This window comes from Acomys minous, assembly GCF_964271855.1.
Source record: "Acomys minous genome assembly, chromosome: 1".
NCBI lineage: Eukaryota > Metazoa > Chordata > Mammalia > Rodentia > Muridae > Acomys > Acomys minous.
The window spans coordinates 36,257,941-36,280,131 of NC_140483.1; the positions used below are offsets into that span (position 1 = coordinate 36,257,941).

The 22,191-nt window shown below is 41.1% G+C and overlaps 1 protein-coding gene across 5 annotated transcripts in view; it reads right to left on the minus strand.

Moving 5' to 3' along the window:
• The window catches only part of ABL2 (ABL proto-oncogene 2, non-receptor tyrosine kinase), a 91,943-nt gene that overhangs the window by 42,771 nt on the left and 26,981 nt on the right, over positions 1-22,191 (minus strand). The gene's annotated exons all lie outside the window — the stretch shown is intronic.

Here is a 22,191-nt window from a genome sequence, read left to right on the forward strand (position 1 = left end):
GTCCAAAAAGGATATTCTGGTTAATACTGGTCGGCACCAACTATTACAATCTTCTTCTAGTTTTGTTGAGTTAATAAAACCAAAAAGAAGGATTCTGTAGGGTAGGTTCCCTGATTTCAATGCACAGCATAACCATCTGGGGACCTAGCAGAAAATTAGTATTACCACATCTCACTTTGTATTTCCAACTTGTGGCCTAGAGCAGGACGAAAAGATTTCAGTAACACATTTCTAGTACAGCTCCAGGGTGGTCCCAAACTTTCAAATCAATGCCTAGAATGTAATGGGTTATAAAGTCATCAATAGACACTGAAGACCTGGCTCACAGGTTAAGAGCATGAACTTCTCTTGCAGAGGACAGAGTTCAGTTCCCAGCACCATGTTAAGTGGCTCACAAGCACTTGTAACTCCAGCTCCAGGGGATCTGACACCTCTACATGACACAGAACAACAACACGGTAACAAGGAAGAGCCAATGTTGATGGTGTCACAGAAGCCAGAGACCTTGAACAAGATCAATGACTTGTAATGGATGTTTGCAAGTGAAGATGAGTGGACAGAGGGACATACTGTAGGACACACTGACACGCTGCACTTCCACAATGAGATGTTTTCTATGTTTTTATTTATTTTTGTTTGTGTTTTTCACTTTGGGGGAGAAGCTGCAAGGTTAGAGGGGATATGAGGTAACTGAAAGATGAGTGGGACTGGGGTGTATGATGTGAAACAAAGAATCAATAGAAAGCTTTTTAAAAAGTCACAAAGGGGGTCTGGAGAGATGGCTCAGAGGTTAAGAGCGCTGACCGCTCTTCCAAAGGACCTGAGTTCAATTCTCAGCATCTACATGGCAGCTCACAACTGTCTGTGACTCTAGATCATATACCCTTACACATACATGAAGACAAAACACCAATGCACATAAAAGAAAAAATTTTTAAAAAGTCACAAAAGAGTCAGGTGTGGTGGCACACGCCTTTAATCCCAGCACTCAGGAGACAGAGGCAGGTGGATCACTGTGAGTTCAAGGCCAGCTTGGTCTACAAAGTGAGTCCAGGACAGCCAAGGCTACACAGGGAAACCCTCAAAAAACAATATAACAAAAACAAAAAACAAACAAAATGCCTTGCACCTTCATGTTTCATGTATCTACTGCATGCCATACTACATCCATTAGTACTTCCCAGTCAAACAGGACCAGAGTAGATGAGGATGAATCTAGAACTTCCTATGTTTATGTGACCTTGGAGAATGAGGAACAGTACAGCTAACATGAAAAGCAGCTGGACAGTTGCTTGTAATGTAAAATACCTGACTATTCCCATTACTAAGTACTGACACTGGAGAAATGGAACTTTAAATTTATCTTTAAAAAACTGGATGCAAATGATGTTTTAAACCTCTTTCCAAAAATTTCCCAAACTGGGGCTGGAGAGACGGCACAGGAGTTAACCAAGAGCAACTACCTGCAACTCCAGCTCCCGAGGATCTGGGGCTCTCTTCTAGCCTCTCCAGGTACCTGCACACATACAACACGCATACACCCAGACACACATACAGAAAATAAAAATCTTTTCCAAAAAAATCACCGCAAAGTGGACAAATCTAAATGCCCTCCACTGGGTCACAGCCTGTAAGCAACATCTGATGGCCATCTGATGGAAAGCCACTGGACAATAAGAGAGTACATCACGGACATGCTCATGTTGCCTGACTCCAAAGGCACTATGCTGAGACCCCCAAAGAAGCTGCCCACAAAGGTCACACAGTCTATGTTCTCATTTATGTGACATCGCTGGAAAGGCAAGACTGCAGTGCTAAGAATAACCAATGGTTGCCAGGGGTTACAGACAGGAACTGTGATGACAAAGGAATATTACATGATGACTGGCTCAAAGGGAATTTTCCAATTCCCCAAAATTTTAACAATGACATCTTGTTGGGTGAGAATGGTTGTATTACTTGTGGGACAACATAAACTTGCAAATGTTAAAACTGACAGAACTGGCCAGGTATTGTAGTGCATTCCTGCAATCCTAGTCCTGGGAAGTCTGATGCAGGAGATTTAAGAGTTTAAAGTGAGAAAAGGCTGTATAATGAGACCTTTCTCAAAAAACTAAATAAGCAAATAAATTCATAGAATTATACACAGACTTCTACACCAAATTTTTTAAATGTTACAGTTGTTGAATGGTTTTCATGCCAGTCCCACGAAAACTGAAAATACTGTAACCAGCACATCACAAAACACAAATGTTATATCTACAGACAAAAATGTACAACTAACCTGGAGTTTCAAACTTATTTTTGATATAAATAGCTTCTGCTCATAAGTGTAGTAAAGGGTTAGTAAGGGCCTTTCTAAACACAAGAAATACATGGAATTCAGCACGCCAGGTTCTTTTCATCTTAGCAGAAGTACATCACTGCCTTGTAGTCAGGGCATGAGCAATGAACTATCTAAGGGATGACAGGAATGTGCCAATCCTCTTTCCCCCACGGAATTCCCAAGTCCACACAGCTAGCACCTGGTACAGTGACTTCAATGCAAGCTTGGAGCTGACATTCCTTGGGGGGGACTCACAATAAAACTACATCATTCCTAAAGATCTATAATACAATCCTTTGTAACATAAGCAGTCAGCTGTTTCAATGAAACTATGGAAGCATGCAACAACTGTGCCTGCTCTCTCCCTCTCCCTCCCCCCCCCCCACAGCTTTTGTACATAGAATGCACATGTCTCCACAGATATAAAAACCAAGTCAATCCAGTGTCTTAGTTTCTTTTCCTGTTGTGATAAAATACCATGATATGGGGGCTGGAGAGATGCCTCAGAGGTTAAGGGCATTGGCTGCTCTTCCAAAGGTCCTGAGTTCAATTTCCAGCAACCACATGGTGGCTCACACTCATGTATAGTTAGATCTGATACCTTCTTCTGGCATGTGGGTGCATATGCAGATAGAGCATTAATATGCATTTAAAAAGATATTTTAAAAACACCCTAACATATATAAGTTAAGGGAGAAAGGGCTTGTTCTGGCTCACAGTTCCGTGCTCAGTCCATCATAAGGAAAACCATAGTGGCAGGAGCTCAGGGAGCTGGTCCCTCCCATCACATCCATAATTATGGAATAGAGAACAAGGCATGAAAGCATCTTTACTGGAACTCAGCATACTTTCTCCACCCAAGGGTCTCCTGACAACACTAACTGACATGCTAACTTGAATAGTGGAAATCTCACAAAGCCCACCCCTAGGTTAAAAAAAAAAACAAAAAACAAACTATAGGCAACCAGTGGATGCTGAGAAGAGGAGAATCTGTTTTCTCCAAGGAGGAATCCCTTCAAGGCTACCCAGTCTCAAGCAGTCAGCTCTAAACACATGTGCACAAGAGCAACACTAAATGGGCTTAGTGGGCTATATGCACATAAATGTGTGTGTGTGTGTGTGTGTGTGTGTGTGTGTGTGTACCTATGTAATAATAACAACTAAGAGGAGGAGGTTATGAATTAGAGAGGGAGTGGAGGAACATGAAAGAGCTCCTTTCAGGAAGGAGGTAGTGATGGTCTAACTACATTACTCATGTACAAATCCCCAACAAATTACAAAAGATTGATCTTCTCACATCAACTACAAATACAATCTCTTACAGGCATTCTCAGAGTCTAACTTTAACGCAGACGTCCCTCAGAGGTATGCCAGAGGCTTGCCTTTTCTAGGCATCAAGTTGATAATATTAACCATCACATGGTGATGTGCAAAATGCGGACCTATCAGAAATTTTAGTCTACTGATTATTAAAGTACTTATTAAGTATCTACTTTTGCTAATTACTAAAACATGGCTAGAGATACACGAGTAAGCTAGAAAGATGTGATCTGCGCACAGGGCCGGTCAGGTTCCAAACAGCCGTCTAAAAGTGGTTGTTCCAAGTGTTCTTTGGAGAGTTGAACATCCCGTTCACAGGGCCACATACCAGATACCCTGCCTATCAGATATTTACACTTACTTACAATAGAAAAAGTACAGTTATAATGTAGCAACAAAAACAATTTTATGGATGGGGTCACCACAACACGAGGCTCTGTATTAAAGGGTTGCAGCATTAGGAAGGCTGAGAACTGCTGATTTAAGTAAAGTAAATGAAGCATGGCAGTATGCAGCCAGACATGGCGCTGGAGAAGCCGAGAGTTCTATACCTGGCTCCTCAGGCAACAGAAATGATACCACACTAGGCCTAGCTTGAGCACACGAGACCTCAGAGCCTGCCCCACAGTGACGTTCTCCCTCCATATCTGAACGCATACCGCCATGCTTCCCACTGTGATAATAACTGACTAAAGCTCTAGAACTGTAAGCGGGGCCCAATGAAATGTTGTCCATTATGAGAGTTGTTGTTCCATGGTGTCTCTGCATAGCAATAAACCCTAAATAAGACACAGGTCAAATTAATTTTCTCTGGCCCTGACTCTATGACTGCAGTTTAGATTCTATTAATTCATTGTGGAGGAATGCTGAGTGAATGTATCAAGCGGCAATAAAGCGCTGTTTGGCCAATCAGCTGGGCAGAAGGACAGGAAGTGGGAGGCGGGGCTTCCTGGAGGAGAGGAGAAAGTTTGACGGTTGGGGGGGGGCGTTGATGGTTGGAGGAGGATGGTGGGGACTTGACGAGGACCGGCCCAGGGGTCACAGTGGCAAGAGCTTCGAGTAAATGTATGTTATAAGGTTTAGAGTAGTTTGTTTAGTTTACAAGTAGATTAGATCAGTTCAGACTCTGCCTGTCGAAGTGCTGGCAGCTTTAAAGTACGTTTCAGTCCCCCTCCACACACACACACAAAATACTGTAACAATTCACCATTTTTTTTTTGTTTTGTTTTTGAGACATGGTTCCTCTGTGTAGCTTTGGCTGTCTTGGAACTCACTCTGTAGACCAGGCTGGCCTCAAACTTATAGAGATCCACTTGTCTCCACCTCCCAAGTGCTGGGATTAAAGGTGTGCACACCACCACCGGCTATCATCTGAGTTTTTGATGGTCTGCTGACTGTCCTCTCAGCTTCTGGTCTTATCTAACACCAATGGGATATGCATAAATAGCCAAAACTAACTGACTGACTGACTGACTACCTACCTATCTACCTTCCTTCCTATAGACACATGCTTCCTCCAACAAAGCCCCACCTCCCGTTAGTGCCACAGGGGATGAGCCTAAAATAGCCATCTTCATTCAAACCAGCACCGTAGTATACAACTTGTGCATATATGCCACGTTTTCTTTACCCACATATGGCTGACAGATGCTTCCTAGGCTGCCCCCATAGGTTGCCTATGGTGAACAGTGTTTTTAACCAGTTTGTCTTTCTTGAAACACTTGGTATACCACACCACTAAGAAAAGCACAAAACTCAACAGTAGTAAGACCTGAGAATTATCAGAAGAACAAGGGGAAATCAAACACACTTCAAGAAGTAATCTGGAACAGTCCTTGTTAGGAACATCATCTTAATGCTACCCACCTCTACAGAAGAAATCTGATAGCAATAGTAATAGTCAATAGTCCAAATAGTCAGTAGACCAAATAGTAAATACCTTTCTCTAAAAAACTGCAAACCTCTAAGTGTTAAATCTGAGAATAGTCATGAATTAAATGGGCAGTAGGAAATTAAATAATTTGTATTAGCATTATTTTTTCAATTTAATTGTTTTTGAGAAGTTAGTCTGCTCTGGACTAAAGTTCTGACTGAGTGGTTATCAGTCGCCCCTGTACCTAATGATCACAGATGCATCATGACACTGACACGGTCACCACCTCTCAATAGTGCACTGCATGTTCATGTCCTACTTACAGCAAGTTGGTACTACACCCCCAGTAGCATGCTTTCCACAAAGAGAAACCCTGGCTGAAGAACAAAACAAAACAATCCAACTCTGATGTTCACTGTCACAGGTGCTCCTTATTAATTACTGTAATAGTTCTCAAGAGCCAGGTATGGTGGCAAACATCTGCAATCCTAGCACCGAGGAGTCTGAGGCACGAGGACCGTGGATTCAAGACCATCCTGAATAGACAACATGACAAGATCCTGTTCAAAAAACAATCCCAAGAGAAAAAACAGGAAGGGCCAAATCTAGTCTATATTAATAAACAAACACCTTTAACCCACTAAAACTAATTGAAGAATTAATATCCAAAATAATTTAGGTGGAAATTATCTGTACAAAAAAATTAAAACACACACAAAACCAAATACTGAAAATTAATATTTTCAAACAGAAAGATTACAATTAAAAGATGACAGAAGGGCCTGAAATGATGGTACATGCCTTTAATGGCAGCAGAGACTGGTGTACCTGTGAGTGAGAGGCCCCTGCTCTAGGCATCACATTCCAGCCCAGCCAGGGCAACATACAACAGACAAACAAGAAAATGGAAGGCATTGGGCATGGTAGTGCACTGCACACCTTAAATCCTAGCACCTGGGAGGCAGAAGCAGGTGGATCTCTGTGAGTTCAAGACCAGCCTGTTCTACCAAGCTAGTCTAGGACAGCCAAGGCAATCTTGTCTCTGAAAAATGACAAACAACAACAAAGGAAAGGAAAGCCCTAGGGGCTGAAGAAAGAGCTCAGCAGTTAAGAGCTGTTCTTCCAGAGGAAGAAGTTTAATAACCAGCACCCATATGTGGATCGCTGTGAGTTCAGGGCCAACCCGGTCTACAAAGGGAGTCCAGGACAGCCAAGGCTACCCAGAGAAACCCTAGCTTGGAAAAACAAACAAACAAAAATATCCCCTCATTGGTACACCCATCACTTGGGTTTTAGTTAATTCCAGATGGAATCAAGTTGACAACCAAGAATAGCTGTCACACCTAGCTTAAGGAAATTCAAGTAGTTTAGTTTATTTAGGAACAAAAGTCTGCTTCTGATGTACAGACCTTAGGCGGGAATGAATCAATAGAAAAAGCATTTTTTAAAAATCAGGGTTTGATATATCCTAGGCCAGCCTGAATTTACCATGTAGATGAGGGCAACCCTGAACTTGTAAGCCTCCTCAGTGCTGGGGTTCCAGCCATGCCCCACCACACCTCGTTTGGAGAAAAAGTCCCTATTTCTGGTGAGCAAGCAAAGAATACATATACTGTGAGCTGAGTATGGTGGAGGTAGAGGCAGGAGAAAAACATTAAATTCAACTTCAAAGTCATCCTTGGTTATATAGCAAGTTTGAGGCCAGCCTGAGCTATATAACGTCCTGTCTCAAAAAAGAAAATGACAAAGAGTAACGTTCTTGCCTTGTCTGGTGCCCTGAGTTCAGTCACTGGAGCCCATACAAATGTGGAAAGACTAGTCTACAGTTGTGCTCTGACCTCCACACTTACACCGTGGAACACATGCGCACTCATACACACCTCCCACAAATAAAGCCGTTTAAAGAAAATCACTAAACAAAGCAAAAACCACTATAACCACACAAATAAACATTACTGGTGGAGCCCTGGGCCTTGGTTACAAGCCCGGTTGCTATACAAAACATCCTGATTATTTCAAAGATGCACTGAGATCTAACCCAACGCTGAGGCTTCTGCCAAAATGGCACAAGTCAAGCTCCAAGAATAGTCCTAGAAGACCCAACTACAAGCATCCTGGGAGAGACTGTAAAAAGCACCCTACTCTAGGACTGAAGAAATCACAATGGTAGTCAGGTATTGCTACCAATTTCCACTATATGCACAGAGATCCCAATAAACATTCAGTAAAGAAATGTGGGACTTAACAGCAACTGCTTGACTTCATTTAACCATTAATCCATTTAATTCCAGGGAGTGGGGTGGGCAGCTAATGCTCACTTCTTTGCAAATCTCATTCAGGTAGTATAGAGAAAATCAAAAGTATTGGAAGGAACTTTTAAGTTTTTTGAGAGAGAGAGAGTGTGTGTGTGTGTGTGTATGTGTGTGTGTGTGTTTCTGAGTGCAGGTTAAAGGACGACTTGCAAGAGTCAGCTCTTTTTTTCAACCATGTGGATCCTGGGGATTGAATACAGGCTGTCAAGCTTGGTGGCAAACACATTTACCTGCTTAGCCATCTTGCTGGCTTCTAAGCCACTTTTGAAGTTCTGATTTTTAAAATGGGCTGGGATTTTTAGAATGCCTTGGGCTGGAAAGATGGCTCAGCAGTTAAGAGCATTGACTGCTCTTCCAGAGGTCCTGAGTTCAATTCCCATAACCACATGGTGGCTCACAACCATCTGTACTTCTGTAATGGAATATGATTACCTCTTCTGGTATGCATGAAAGCAGAGCACTCAAATAAATATATTAAATCTTTTTTTTTTTAATGGAGGCCTTTCCCCCTAACAAAGTGAGGAAGGTTATATATTAACAGAGTATGTTAGCAGTTAAACAGTGGCTTTTGAGTCATGCATTTTATAAGAACTGGTCACAGTCTTCTCAGTCATCAGTAACCAAGGGGAAAACAGCTACTAAAAATGGTACTCCTGAGTAGCTACAGGTACACTGCAGTAAAGCCGCTTTCTCACACAGTGTCCATGTGATGGCCTCGTGACTCAGGGATTCTACTCATTACAAGTACAGTATGTTCTGCATGCACTTGCTCCCAACAAATATACTTACTAATGCATCTGTAGAGATATCATTACATACAGAATAATATACAAATTGCAGAACAAAAGGTTCAAGTTCCAACGTGTCAAAATCTCACTGACATTACAACTGCATCAAGGCACACACTCATTTTAGCTGTTAAATCTTTTTTAAAACTTTTTTTAAAAAACATTTATTTCTAAGAATGTTCTATTTGCATGTATGACAGAAGGCATCAAATTCCACTACAGATGCTCATGAGCCACCATGTGCTTGCTGGGAATTGAACTCAGGACCATTGAAAGAACAGACAGTGCTCTTAACTGCTGAGCCATCTCTCCAGCCCTTAGCTGTTAATCTTATATCCTATTTTGACCGCCCCCTCCTTTATGAGAACTATTCACTTAGGTTTGAAATTTAAAATCACCCTTGATTCCTTTGCCTTAAAGTCTCACTAAGTATCTACACCTAATGCCTTTAAGCATCACAAGCAGGACTGCAGCCCAGGTTGTGCTGTTCTGTGCCTCTACCTCAGAATGCTAAGAGTACAGAATCCCAATTCTCTAAAACTTCTTACAAATACCAAGCATTTATTATGTTACTTTATATATTACTCTTGTTGCTAGCAAGACTTTTGGATGTAAATTGTACAAAGAGTAAATTTCTGAACAGATTATGACTTTTAGAGCCATAAAACACACATTTATAAATTTTGATATTTCAACACAAATGTACTTGAAAAGTCTTTTATTTAAAAAAAAGAATGTAAAGAGTCAAATAAAACAAAAAATAGTACTCAAAATATTTGAAAGGGCTGTTATTGATAAGCATATAACATTTCTGTGCTGTTATATAATTAACTTGCTCTTTAAGGCAAGCTAAAGAAAGGGAGACTAGATATGGTGGTTTATGCTTGTAAATCCTGCACCTGGGAGATAGAAACAGGATCAGAAGTTCAAGGCTAGTCTGGAATACATAAGTTGTTGTCTTAAAACAGCAGCAATGCCAGGAACTGTGCCACATGCCTGTAATCCCAGCACTCTGGGAGGCAGAGGCAGGTGGATCTCTGTGAGTTCAAGGCCAGTCTGGTCTACAAAGTGAGTTCAGGATAGCCAGGGCTCTGTTACAGAGAAATCTGTCTCAAAGGCCAAAAAACCAAAAACAAACAAACAAAAATGGGACATGTCAGCGTAAGCCTTTAATCCCAGCCAAAGGGAGCCAAAGAGTTCAAGGAGAGCCAGGACTACACAGGAAAATCCTGTCTTTAAAAAAAAAAAAAAAAAAAAGAGTTGTTCATAGTGTCTCTTCACAGTCATAAAACTCTAAGACAAATTGCACACATAAAATTAGTGAGATGAAAAAAACTGTATATACACTTTACAACAGTTTTTTAAAACTTTAAAAACTGAATCTAAAAAAGCCAATCAGCTGGTATGGTGGTATAAGCTTTTAATCCCGAGGCAGAGGCAAATGAATCTCCAGGAGTTTAAGGCCAGCCTGATCTACAGAGCCAGTTCCAAGGCTACACAAAGAAACCGTGTCTTGAAAAACCAAAGTAACCAAATAAACAAAAGATTAAAAAAAATATTAAGCCAACCTTCCATAGGCAAATAACTGGCATGGAAGAGTTGGCCTAATGAACCAAGCAAAGGAGGAATCAGGCTTTGGGGGTTTGGTTGGTTGGTTGGTTTCTGTTTTGTTTGTTTGACAGAGTTTCTCTGTGTCGTCCTGGCTGTCCTGGAACTGGCCCTATAGACCAAGGCAACTTGAACTCAGAGATCTGTGTGCCCTTGCCTCCTGAGCCCCAGGATTAAAAGTGAGTGCTACTGCATCCAGGTTAATTCTAATTTGTTAATTTAACATGTTTAGCTAAATAAATACATTTTAATTTCCAACCAATTATTTGCATATTAAACTTTCTTCCTTCCCCTCCACTCAAACCCAGGGCCCATACAATATTCAGCAAACACTCTACCATTAGGTTAAATCCTTGACTGGCTATAAAAAAAGTGTTCAAGCCAAAAAGGGTAAAAAAAAAAAAAAGAAACCAAGACATTTTTAATATGCTTATAAGTTCTTTGACTGTTTTACAAAATCGCTCTCACAATTGAGAAAACACACAGGAAACATAAAACTGTATGGTAAAATTATTTAAGATTTATCTCTTTCAAAAGGAAGAACATCTTTAAAACACTTCCTGTGAGAACAACTTATCAAGTCATTGATTCTAAGGAAAACACTGTACCAACTGACATTAGGACACAAAAGAAAAGCTATACTAAGGAGAAAGGGGAAATTGGGAAACAACTGCACTTACACACTTACATCTAAGCAAGAGTATAATTCAGTGAGTCACCAGTTTAAAATGTTCAGAACTCAGCTATACTTATCTAGAAGGGTCTGGCTTACATAATTCAGTACAATTATTTAGAGTGCACAGATAACTCCTCCACACGAAGGTGAAGGCTGTAATTCTAAGCTTCCTATCTCAAATCCCAGTCCTGTAATAAGCAACCACATTACACTAATTATGACTGTTACAATAACTACTCATTGGGATTATTTATAACTGATTATTTCACAAGTCAGGTATCTAAGCAATTTTCACCTTGAAAGGGCGAGGAAAGTCTAGCTCTGAGGTAAAGCACTGCCTAGTGTGTCAACGCTCAGCTCAGTCTCTAGCACAACAGAAAAGAGCTAATGAAATAAACTTTAATACCCAGGAATAACACCACAAATTATAAATACTAGAAACAGGATTTCTTTTTTTTTAATTTTTATTTATTTATTTTACTAATGCAAAGCACTTGTTTCTCAAGATGGCTCAGTGAGTAAAACAACCTGCCACCAAGACTCAACCTCAGGACCCACGTGGTAGAACAAGGGAACCAACGGGCTCAAGCTGCTCTGACCTCCACACACACTCTGTGACGTGCAAACACACACACACACACACACACACACACACACACACACACACACACACACATTCACATGAAACAAACGGTGGGGTAGAGCCAGGCGAGACTAAGGTAATAATGAGCCCTGGTCTTCAGTTCTCAAGAACCTCACATACTGGAGCCAGAAAGATGGTCCAGCAGGTAAAGGCACTTGTGGCCAAGCTCTTTAACCTGAGTTTGACCTCTGGGGCCCACATGGTGTATGTACGGAGAGACCCAACTCCCATAAGTTACCCTCTAACCTTCATTCATGCACTGTGCCTTCTTGGTGCATGTACACACACACACAATGAATATAGTTTTAAACTTTTTAAAAATAATGTCAGGAGGCTGGAGAAAAGGCTCCGTGGTTATAAGCACTTACTGCTCCTGCAGAGGAGCAAGGTACAGTTCTGAGCACCCACAAAACAGCTCATAGCTGCCTGAAACTCCAGCTACAGGGGATTCAGCACCCTCTTCTGACCTCCATGGGCTCTTGCACATACGTGTGTGTACATACAAAAACACAAAATAAATAAAAATTTAAAAGTATCTCACATACTAATAGGAGAATCAGCCATTATAAAATAAAGACATAACCATATGTTTTGGAGACCATAGAGCAAGAATATCTACTAGTTAAACTAGATGTGGTAGTCCATGCCTATAATCCCAGCAATTTAAAGATTTATTTATTTATTATGCATACAATGTTGTGTTCACATGTACACCTGCACACCAGAAGAGGGCACCAGATCTCATTATAGATGGTTGTGAGCCACCATGTGGTTGCTGGGAATTGAACTCAGGACCTTGGGAAGAACAGCCAGTGCTTTTAACCTCTGAGCCATCTCTCTAGCCCCCTAACCCCAGCACTTTAGAAATGGAGGCAGAAGAATCAGGAATTCATGGGCAGCATCAACTAGGTAGCAAGCTGGATGTCAGCCTGGACTATATGAGATGCTGTCACAAAACATAAACCAAAATATAAAAAAGAAAAAGTGTATCTACTAGTACAGACAAAAGCAAAGGCCTCTTGCAAGAACTCTAAGAGCCAGGAGAGCTCAACTGGTCAGATGCCTGATGTGTAAACATGAGGACCCGAGTGAGAACCTCAAGTACACGTAAAAGGCAGGCAGTGCAGCAGCCCACCCTGCAGCTCCTGCACCTGAGAAGCGAAGGCAGAAGGATGCTTGGGGCGCGCCAGCCAGTCAGGCTAGCTCAACCACAGAGTTCAGTAAGCAAACTTGACTCAAATAAGGTAGATAAACAGGGAGAAAGACCCCACACCACCCTCAAACTCTGGCCTCCACATGCGTTCTTACACCTCCATCATATCTCTCTCTCTCTCTCTCTCTCTCTCTCTCTCTCTCTCTCTCTCTCTTCCCTCTCTCTCTCTCTCTTCCCTCTCTCTCTCAGCTTGAGTCCATGAAAGCTGACCACACACTCACCTTGGAGTAGCTGTCAGGAAGGCTGGAGGGAGGAAAGTGTGAGCTGCTGTGCTCTATGCTTCTACTACAGCAGGCACTACACAGGAGCAGCATCTAAGTCTACCCTCTCTCTCCCCTCTTGCTCCATCACAGGACTACTCCAGGAGAGAGCTGCAAGGTTTCAGACCAGGAGCAGGTGGGAGACAAGGGACCAGAGCAAAGGGGAGCTTAAGGATCTCTTCCAGGCTGGGCACTGTTTCAGGGGATATAGCAATACCTAAGATAAAACCAGAGCCTACTAAAACATCTGATAAGATGGCAACTTGTATATCACATATATTTTACCATACTTTGAAATAACTATATTTTAAAAGAAAAAATTTTAATTTTATATAGACTTTAACCAACTTAATATAAATAAAAATTATCTGAAACTTAGGAGTACTACTTTTATATTTCAGCAAACATTAAAGATGATGTTGGTTCACATCATATTTAATAATCTCCTTATTCTTTTTTCCAATTTACAGGACTCTTCAAAGTCTTCTCTCTACCACAACAACAACAACAACAACAAAAAGTAAAACAATACAATTAAAAAGCACGGTTTTGTCTCACGAGGGAACGGGGCAGGGAAGTCACATATCAAGTAGACAACTCAATACCTAACTATCTTTGCAACTTGTAATGATGCAAACTGCCACCATAAAGAATACACATGCATTGGACAGAAGTGCTCTAACCACACAGCTGCCTGCCCAAGCACACTGCTGAAAGACTATAACATTCCCACACGGTCTGTCTTCCACCAGCCTAAAAGGGAGTTTAAAGAAAACGGACACATTTTCTGATATGATAGATATTGATTTACATTCAGAATTTTAGACTCACCAAGATAGAAAGGATGTTTTCATCAAGGTTGCAAAATACGAACAGCCAAAACACTATCAATGTAACATTTATATAATTCCTGATTGTTTTGTCATTCTTCTTGCTGTATGTAGTTTATTGTATATATGTGTAATAATATAAATGCATGTGTAAAAATTAATTAATTAAAAATAAAGAAAATGGTCATATTTAAGCCTTTGGTGTGGTATGCATATATTCATAAGAAGGTCAAGCTAGATCAACACTCCCAGTCAAAGCCTCATCACCCTCGGAATCCTCAAGAAGATGCGCTGACAAATGGGCTCAGCAGGTAAAGGCACCTGCTGCCAAGTCTGATAGCCTGACTTCAAATCCTAGAACCCATAGAGCAGAAGAAGAGAATCAATTCCCCAATTTGTCTTCTAAGCTACACACACACACACACACACACACACACACACACACACACACACACACACACGCCCACTTTTTTTTTTTTTTTAAGAATCTTGAAGAAAAAAATAATTTTACTCCGGATCATTCCTGATCATATTTCAACCTCAGGCTTGGGTTACAATCAGTGCAATCATGTACAAGACCTGGGTTCAGTCCCTCAGTGTGTGTGTAAGAGTGCGGGGGGGGGGGGGGGGGGGGGAGGAGGGGGGCCTGTCCTGATTTGAGATTACCATTCAGGTACAAAACTAGAGAAATTATTATATTTTGGTAAAGGAACGCTGACAATCAGATTAATGAATTCTGAGCCCTGGAAAAATCCCCTAACTTCTCCAGCCTCCATCCACAAAACACACAAAAAAACAATTCTTCCGCCATCTGTCTCCAGACCACAATGCAACGGCCACCAAGACAGAAGCTGTGAAAACATCATTACTTAATCCCAGTATCAATATGGTTCTGATAGATGCTTAACAAGTGCTGAGTAAATAAACTTAAAATGTCTGACTCCAAGGTCAGGTGTAGTGGCATATGTCTTTAATCCCAGCACTCGGAGACAGAGGCAGGAGGATCACTGTGAGTTCGAGGCCAGCCTGGTCTACAAAGCGAGTCCAGGACAGCCAAGGCTACACAGACAAACCTGTCTGGGGGATTCAGAAGGGGGAGAGAGTCATGTTCCATTTAACCTGCCTCTTAGGGAAAAGGAAGAAGTGACAGGGAGATTAAATGTGTATTTCTGCAATCTTTAGTTAGTAATGTGTTAACTTTTCAAAACTAAATAAAATTTAAATTTTTAACAGTAGTAACAATGCCTGAATTAAGTTAATTCTCTAGTTCATTCTTCACTGTCAAGGTACAGGACACTTAATGGGGATGCAGCTCACTGTCTCTAGTGCAAGGCCCCAGGTTAGCTCCTTATCGAGGGAGAAATGAAACAGTTCAAAGATGGACAGCACTAATGACAAAAACATTACTATTTCTTACTCTGAGGTGTTTTAATACTATCCTTAACAAATCTCAAAAGCACGGAAGAATCTAAAATGTTCCCCTTACTCTCTAACTAGCACCTACACTGTCACTAGGAAGTTACTTACATTCATTAGCTCATCCATAGAGCTTAAACATGTCTGCTGGTTACAAAGCCTGACGACAAGAGCACAGAGCTGTGACTTTGGATCACGCTGAGTACCCTTCCTTTAATCAACTCAATTCTGACACTGTTACCTACAGATGGCATCGGACTGCATTGGTTGAGGCCTCAGTCCCATGTAACTGTTCCCCACTTCTAATGCTAGTACACCAGGGTTCCTACAACATCTTCCTTTGGGGTTTTTGCTCAGGGAATCCTTTTTTTAAAAATACAGAATATCACTGGAATAGAAATCAACAGATGAAAGATGAGAGAAAGAGAGAGAAAAAAAAAGACATAAACCCCAAGCCCTGCAGGAGCTACTGTTTCTACACACTCAGCTACCAGCAATCTGCAGGAACCTAATCCTCTTGGGTCTCGTAGAGGGTTCATTATATAGGTCACTGATAAATAAACAGCTACTGACCATAAACCCATCTTTCATCTCTTCTTCCCTTCCCAAAACTTGGAGTAGGGCTCAAAGCAAAACAAGCACTTATAAAAAGTTGAACTGTTAAAAAAAAAAAAAAGAGTTGAACTGTTATTAGAAATTACACTGCCAAAGAAGAGAGCAAAGAATATTCCAGAATATATGCCAGTCTATGCAGACTGTAAAGTTATAGGTCTGGTAATTAACAAGATGGGATGAGAAAGGAATTGAGAAAGGAAAACACGTAGAGTCCACGTCTCTTTATGTGTTCCTACAGACACTTGGCTCTCTTGGGAACAGTGCTTCTCTCAACTGCCATGAAGCACAAGGCAGAAGTCACTACAGAAAAGGAGATCCCAAATGATGATAGGTAAAAATTATAAAATCTTGAGCTGGGAGCGGCGCGCCCGTTTTAATTCCAGCACTCATGAGGCAAAGACAGATGAATTTCTGTGAGTTCAAGGCCAGCCTGGTGGACAAACCAAGTCTAGGACAGCCAAGGCTATGCAGAGGAACCCTGTCTTGGAAAAAAAAAGAAAAAGAACATTATAAAATCATAATCTAAAAAGCAAGTACTGATTCGCCAGCTTCAAGAAAAAAAAAGACTATGGGACAATGAGACTTAGGACTTAAATGTTCTTTTCTTTGTTCCTTCCTTCCTTCCTGTCTGTCTTTCTTTCCTTCCTTTCTTTCTCTCATGTATGTATAGGGGAGTTACTGAGTACCAGAAGGAGCAACAGGCTGTGCCATTACAAAAGTACTGCCTAAAGCCTTATATTCAAATTCAGATAATGTTATATACCTGTCCCTTTCTTCAAAATTACATTAATATGATAATAACTATAGTATAACAATCTTGTTCTCCGCATATAAAATTATTCTATATGTGTATTCTCGTATCACTTAATCTGTGTTGTTCCAATTTTAGTTGCAGACTGCCACTAATCTACATTCAGTTCAGATGTTTTAATTAATTTACTTTACATCCCAACTGCAATTTCCCCTCTCTCCTTTCCTCCCAGTCCTTCTCTGTTTTCCCCCTACCCCATCCACTCCTCCCTTTCTCTTCAGAAAAGGCAAGGCCTCCCATGGACATTAATCAGGCCTGGCATATCAAGTTTCAGTAAGACCAGACACATCTTCTCCACTGAGCCTAGATGAGGCAGCACATTAGGGGGGAAGGGGTCCCAAAAGTAGGCAACAGAGTCAGAGACAGCCCCTGATCCTGCTGTTAGGAGTCCCACATGAAAACCAAGCTATAAACTGTTACACATGTGAAGAGGGCCTAGGTCAGTGCCATGCAGGCTCCCTGATTGGCAGGTCACTCTCTGCGAGCCCCTATGAGGCCAGGTTAGTTGATTCTGTAGGGTTTTTGTTTGTTTATTTGTTTGGTGGAGTCCTTGACCCCTCTGGCTCTTACAATCCTTCCTCCCCATCTTCTGCAGGAGTTCCCAAATTCTGTCTAATGTTTAGCTGTGGTCTCTGCATCTGCTCCCATCAGTTGCTGGGTGGCGCCTCTCTGATGATGGTTATGCTAGGCTCCTGTCTACAAGTACGGCACAGTATCATGAAGAGTGTCAAGGGCAGGGTCCTCTCATGGCATGGGCCTCAAACTGAACCAGTCATTGGTTGCCCATTCCCTCAATTTCTGATTTTTAAAGGCTCATTAAAAAGTAAGATATTTGGGGCTGGAGATATGGTTCAGAGGTTAAGAGCACTGGCTGCTCTTCTAGAGGTCCTGAGTTCAATTCCCAGCAGCCACATGGTGGCTCACACCCATCTATAGTTAAATGTGATGCCCTCTTCTGGCATGCAGGTTTCTTGCAGATAGAGCACCTGTATACATAAAGTAAAATAAGTAAATATTTTTAAAAGTAAGACATCCTCATTTAAAAGGCTAAGGTGTAGCTTAGTGGTAGAACACCTGCCTGCATATGTAAAGACTGAGTTCAATTCTCAGGACTGCAGATAGAAAAGGTTGAACTAGGTTTAGTCCCAAGTACCAGGAGGTCTGAGGCAAGAGGACAGCTTAAGCCACAATATTTAGTGACTAGCCTGCGCAACATAGCAAGGCTTGTCTTTTGAAAGGGGTGTCCTAATAAGTAAAATTTGATTGAGCAAAATATTTTCTGAAACGTTAAGCTTGGTAACTTTTTCCTTTTGGGTGGGGGGATCAAAAACATGAAGTTTGTTTCAAATGGGAAGTTACAGAGCCTAACAGGCTGCGTTAACTCTAAGGCACATGCTGGGATCTGGGTGGGACTTGAGTGTGTACTCCGTCCATGTTTTTAAATTTAATCTCCATTATGAAGTCAGAACTTCAATCTGTGATGTTTACAGGTGAGTTCTGTAGGAAGTGGTTGGGACTAAACAGAAATGAGGCTTCCATGAATGAATCCTGGTGGCCTGTAGGAAGGTGCAGGAACCAGGAGGCGGATGGGAACAGACACACACACACATTCTTGAAAATTTGCTGTATTAAGTATGGAACTCAGTTCAAGGCCATCCTCAGCTTATTCCTAAATTCAAGGCCAACTTGGACTACAAGACATGCTGGAGAAGTGGGAGGCAGAAAAGGATCAAGAACACACTCTTGTGCTCTGCTTTATGTTTTTCTTTAAATCACACTTTTCTATAAATCACACTGCATTGTATTTTCTTATGTAACTAGAAAGAAATGGAGACAATAACAAACCGTTAAACCTTTAGCTAGTTGTTCATGTTTGTTTTAGTACCAGGGTCTTGTAGCCCAAGCTAGGCCTCCACTTAGATCCTCCTGCTTCTGGCTCCCTTGGGAGTCCCAGTGCTGAGACCACAAGCACACACCACCTATCTACCTGTTAATACTCCTGAAAGTAACATGAGCATCCTTCCAGTTACCTGTCTCTATAGCTAAAAACAATTATTTTCTCAGTGTTTAAAAGAACACATATAATGAATGTTAAAAAGAAATGATAACTCTAACCAAATACCAGCTTTCCTGATTTTCCACAGAGAGGTATAATATTAAAAAAAAAAAACCAAAAACAAAAACCATAAGAAACATGTTCTGTACCAAAGAAGAAAACTATAACTTTTCCCCAAGTGATCAAAGAAGTCAGTTTGAGGTAGCACCATCAGAAGAAGTGGCCAATAAAATTTTATATTTTATGTTTTTGGTTGTGAGCCTAGCTTTCAATGGCTGAGCCATCTCTCCAGCCCGAATTTTTACCTTTTAAAGACAAAGCAGGTCCAGTAAGATGGCTCAGTGAACAAGGGGCCTTGCTGCCGTGCCTGATGATGCAACCACACTCTGCCCTGGACTCCACAAGGGAGGAGAGAACAGACTCCTGCAGGTTGTCTCTGACTTCTTCACATACATCAGACCAGTAAGTGCAAAATAAAATTGCAGCAAATTCTTACAAAAGATATACAGTGCTGTCAAAATTAATAGGCCAAACCATCCCTAAAAGTCTACTTTCTTCCAAATGAATGAGATAATGTCAGTTACACTAGAAGGAAGGTGGTCTTTAAGCTGCAGTGGTAACTGGGTATTCTGCCTAGATAGTGGAGTAGCCCCTAGTGGCCTGGTGAGGAACAGTTTTTAATTTAATAAAACACAATAAATTCACTTACGAAAACCCTCCTTTTTCACAAAGTGAAAGCAGTATTCACACTGGTCTTTGTAAATGTCATAATTTTGAGGTCAATAAAATTCTTACAAAACAGAAACCTATTTGTTTTTCCTAAAGCACTATTTCTAATATAATCTCTTCAAAGGATTTTTTGGGGGGTTCTCTATGTAGCCTTAGCTGTCCTAGAACTCACTTGTACACCAGGCTGGCCTCGACTCAGAGATCTGCCTGTCTCTGCCTCCAGAGTGCTAGGTTTAAAGGGGTGCACCAACACCACCATGCCAAAGGACTTTTATATAAAAATAAAATTTGAAAGTAAAGTCAATTTACTTTAATATTTTCCTAGTAATACAATTTAAACAAAGGAATTTATTATGAAAGTTAAAATACCTCACTGATCTAAGAGTCAACAACCTTACTATGAATATTAGGCAGGATACTTTTCAAAAACAACAGCTGACAAAACTACTCACTCATAGGGGCATAGAATTTGTTTACATATCATAGTATTTCTGTTAGTGTAGAATAAGAAGAAATAACTGAAAAAGAATTGTGTTTGTTTTTACTGAGACAAAGTTTCCCTATGTTGCCTCAGATTTACAACGATTCTCCTCACTCTGCCACCTCCTCAACCTTGGGACTGCAAGCCTGCACCAACCACTCTGACCATGGGTGAAAACAAGGCACTAGTAACAATTTTATTGGAAAGAAAAAAATGCCTACTTGTGATAGCTTTGGCAGTCAGCTTGACTACATCCCGACTTAATTAAACCCCCAAGCAGCTGAGCACACCTGTGAGGGTTTTGGATTGTTTAAGGTGGGAAGGCCCATCCTAACCTTCCTGTGGCAGCCAATATAAAGGACATGGAAGAAAGAAGCTCTCACTGGCAGGCACACAGGACCTGCTGCTGAGGCACTCCTTCACCGGCATTAGCGCCTACTTCTTTGGGATTCCATGTGTTCTGAAGACCAGCTGAGACACCCAGCCTCCTGCACTGAACGACTTCTGGATTCTTGGACTTTCCATCAGAAGACAGCCATTGTTTGAGTAGCTAGACCACAACCTGTAAGCCACTCCAATAAATCTGCTTTATATACGTATTCATTTTATCCGTTCTGTTTCTCTAGAAAACCCTAACTAACCCACTACTTCCTATTTTTTTGTAAATAAGCGATGTGCTGACCATGCAGGACCAAGCTTTCCTCCGAGGAAAGGAATGTCGCCTTTCACCATCCAAGTGCTGCTCCTTTTGTCTACAGCACTTCCACCCTCTTCCTGTGGCCTAGCTTAGCTCTTGCCTTCAAATCTCACCTAAAATCACCAATCTCCCAAAGTAAAATCCCTATATTATTGTCTCTCATATAGCCATGTGGCCTCTCTCCTTGATTTATTTATATAATGACTGTCACGGGGCTATTCTATCTTCCATGTTATTATAAAGATAAAAAAAAGCCATTTGGTCTAGAATAATGACAGATACCACATTATTAACATTAGCTCCATCAAATCTACCAGATTATAAAATGCGTTTCTGCCTCTTTATTTATATATATATATATATATATATTTTTTTTTTTTTTTTTTTTTTTTTTTTTTGGGAGACAGGGTTTCTCTGTGTAGCCTTGGCTGTCCTGGACTCGCTTTGTAGACCAGGCTGGCTTCAAATTCACAGTGATCTGCCTGCCTCTGGCTCCCGAGTGCTGGGATTAAAAGACATGCACCACCATGCCCCGCCAGGCCAAATTTTTTTAAATTAGACTTTTCTTTAAAGAACTATCTTAGCAGAGTATGGTTGGATACACCTATCACCCCAGCACTTGAGAAGCAGAAAGAAGATCCAAGTTCCAGGTCATCTTGGCTACTCAGTAAGTATGAAACCACACTGGGCTGCTTAAGATTTTATCTCCAAAAAGAAAAAAGGTTGTTTGTGTTTTCCCCCAGTACTGGTCATTAAACCTGTGGTCTCACACACACCAGACAAGCAAGCACTCTACCACAGAACTACATCCCCTCAGCCAAACTCTCTGATATTTCTTTCAAAAAGGGAAGGTTAATTCCCTTGCTGGGTAGACTTAGAAACTTGTTTCTAACACACAGAGTACAATGGGAATAAAGCTGTGTGTCTCAGTAACTAGCTCATAAAAGGCTGTGTGGTAGTCTATTATCTCTGGGGAAAGCTGCCATTAATGTGAGGACACTCCAGAAGTCTGTGGAACAAACCTGAGGCTTCCCAATGCTGAAGACTTGTGTGAGACACCTTAGAATAGACAAACCTTCAGATGACTGAAGACAGCAGGCAGTTTAACAGCCAAAACAGCCACATTAACTTGCTCTCATGTTTCTGACACTCAGAGAATTTGTGAGATAATAAATGTTGGTTGTTTTAAAGGCAGATACATTTGGGGTAATTGGATATTCAGGGACAAATATAATTAATACATTGCATTTAGCCAAGGCTACACAGAGAAACCCAGTTTGGGTTTCAAGAAAAATTTATGTGCTTCAAGAAAAAAGGAGAATGATGGTGAAGCAAACAAAAGGACACCAGCATCCAGGTCCAACAACTCAAGAACAAAAAGCAAACAGCTTGATCCAAAACCAGGCAAAACACTTGTAAATTTCCCCCCAAGAAAGTTATGCAAACTGTCAACATCATTAGTCATCAAGAAATGCACATCAAAGCCATACTGAGACACTGCTCATAGGCCCGAGCACGGTTACTGTTGTTTAAGTAT